Source organism: Mandrillus leucophaeus, unplaced genomic scaffold (assembly GCF_000951045.1).
Source record: "Mandrillus leucophaeus isolate KB7577 unplaced genomic scaffold, Mleu.le_1.0 Scaffold881, whole genome shotgun sequence".
Taxonomy (NCBI): Eukaryota; Metazoa; Chordata; class Mammalia; order Primates; family Cercopithecidae; genus Mandrillus; species Mandrillus leucophaeus.
In genome coordinates, this window is record NW_012109597.1 from 522,168 (window position 1) to 525,338 (window position 3,171).

Below are 3,171 nucleotides of genomic sequence, written 5' to 3' on the forward strand. Positions count from 1 at the left end.
TAGCTTCAGAGGCTACTAAGTTCTGTGTGACTTTTACAAGTTGTTAGATTCTCAATATCACTAAATACTTTTACTACTTAATATTTTAAAACAAGATATTTTAGTAAAACCTCTTTTGAAATGTTTCCAGAAAGTACACACATCATTAGTATATAGTGTATAGTTCAGTGAAATTTTACTTAGTGAACATATCTGTGTATTCTTCAGATTAGGATATATAGTATTACAACATAGATTTTTCTCTTATTCTTTGAGTCATTATCACCCAAAGGTATTCCCTCTTCTAAAATTCTGCCTTGTCTCTCCATGGATAAGGTTTGCCGATATCAAACTTCATATAAAAGGAATAACACATTATGTTACATATTTATCTCTGGCTTCTTCATTAAACATGATGTTTGTAACATGCATTCATGTTATTACATGCAACAGTGGTTTGTTTACCTTTTACTGACTTGTGTCCAATTTTATAGATATAATACAATGTATTAATTGTTTTATCTTGGTGAATATTTAGGTTGTTACCAGTTTTGGTGTCTATCATCAATATTATTGTTGTTACCTTTCTTGAGCATGTATTCTGGTGAACTTCTGCTGAGTTCCTGTTGAGTGTGTACCAAAAGTGCAACTGTTAGGTCATAGGTAGAGGGGTGTGTGTGTGTGTGTGTGTGTGTGTTTAGCATTAGTAGATATTGCTAAACCATTTTCTAACGTTAATGAACCAATTAATCTTCCTATCAGTGGTAGAAATGTTACTGATATGAAATATCAGTTAATCCACATTCATGTCAAAACTTTGTATTTCCATTTTCATTCAGATGTGTATGTCAAATAATATGGATTTAATTTATATTTTCCACATGACGTATAAGATTAAGCACATTGTCATATATGCTTAATGTGCATATAGGCTATTTGGATATATTCTGTTACTTAGTCCTTTTTCCTATCATCTATATTTTTCTACTGGATTTGAAGACATTCTTTATATAATCTATTCTAAACATAAGTACTTTGCTGGTTATAATTATTATAAATACCATTTTCCATTCTGTGGTTTGCTCTTAATAAATCCCATTTATATGTGTTTGCCTAATTCAAAATCATGAAGATATACTTTTTTATCTTCTAGCAATATTACATATTTTGTTCTTCAAATTTAAGTCTACAACACTATGAATTAGATTTTTGTTTGTGGTGTCAGGTGTCTTCATATCTTTCAGTCTTTTAAATGTGATTCCAATGATCCTTTATATAATTTCTAATGAAGTCAGCAGTCATGCTTAATTTTTTTTCCTTTGTAGATAACATGTATTTTTTCTCTTACTCTTTAAGACTTTCACTTTGTCTTCGATTTCTGCCAGTTTTTCCACAGTTTACTTAGATGTGTGTCCGTGAGGAGTGGGAATGGCGGTGGGCTTAGTTTTCATTGAGAATCTTGAATCTGCTTTTTTCTAAAAGGGACATTCATTTTGTATCTCTTCAGATTTTTTTGGTCTTATTCCCTCTCTCTTTTGTTGTCCTTGTAATTAACAAGTACTGGGCCTTTTAAACCATTTTTATCCTCTTTACTATTTATGTTTCAGCCTGGATTTTTTAGATTGACCTGTCTTGCAGTTTTCTTTTTTTTTTTTTTTTTTTTTTTTGAGACGGAGTCTCGCTGTGTCGCCCAGGCTGGAGTGCAGTGGCGCGATCTTGGCTCACTGTCTTGCAGTTTTCTAATTCTATTTTCTGATATGTAAAATCTACAATTAAAGCTATCTATTGAATCTTTTAATTTCATCAGTTGTATTTTTCAAATCTACTATGCTCATTTGATTATTTCCTTATGGATTTCATCACTTTGAAATACTTCAAATTTTCACATAGTTCCTGAATATATTACTGAGATATTCTGTGCCTTTCAATTGTCTACTTGCATTCTTATTATTTGCCACTTATACTATTTCCTGAAATACCTGATAAGTGCTGGATATTGTTTTGAAAAACTCATACAGGATTCGATGATGCTATCTTTCTTCAAAAATATTTAACTGTCTTCATGCTCGTATTTATAGTCAAGCCTCTCTGATCCAATATAGAATAAACACAGTTTGAAGCTGGGTTGAAGATTTGTGAGAGATGGTCTGTTTCTGGTTTCAAGAATCTCAATTTAAAGCTTGAAGTAGTTTGCTGGGTACTACCTTAAAAATTATGATCAGGAGGTACCCCAAATGCTACCCTGGTCTACCAGAGTGGTGGGGACTTACAAAGGTCAGATGATAGATTTATAGATTAACTTATCTTATAGTGGACTTAACACATCCATAAAACTGTGTGTGACTCTTTCTTTAGTTCCTGAATACTTAATGGACATCTTTGGTGCAGAAATCCCATGAAATAAGAGCTTTTAATATACAGAGACAAATCTCTCATGGTGTTGTGGTGAATGAGAAACAAATATTCCCCTAAAAAAGGAACCCAGTCTCAAAAACAGGCTTGGCTTCCTTTCAAGACATTGCCAAAATGTGCAGACATATACTGCAGGATGCTAAAGACCTAACATGAAAACACCTGGAGGGCAGAATAATACCCTCCAGACCTGTAGGACGGTCCTATAGTCATTCAGGGCTAAAGAGAGCAAACAATCCATTAAGTCTCAATCAAACGTCCAGGAGAGCCATGCCTGAGGAAGATGGGTAGACTAGAATTGGATGGTCTTACTGCACTTGTAACCCAGCCCTGATCCAGTTCAGTCATGATTGACCAGCTTTCCACTCCTTTGGTATATTTACATTCCATGGCTTGTAGTATTGCTTGTGGAGTACTATAAGCAATGGAATTGACCAATCTGCAACTATGCCCAATTTTATGAATGAATCTCCAAACATAATGTTGAGGCAAATAAGTCAGAGAGCAAATATTATGTATTGTATATTTTCACTTATATAAAGTATAAAAACTGACAAAAATACTTTTTTGCTGGAAATCAGAATTAATTTACCTTTGCTGGGGAGAGAGACTGCAAGATAGTGTGAGGGATATGCAGGATGCTCTTTCTTGATCTAGGTACTATTTACATGGTCACATTCAGTATGTGCACAATTAGTAGGCTTTTGATGTATGCCCTTTTCCCTATGCATATGATACTTCATTAAAAGGTTTTAAGTCCACTGGCAGTGTGAGAATATA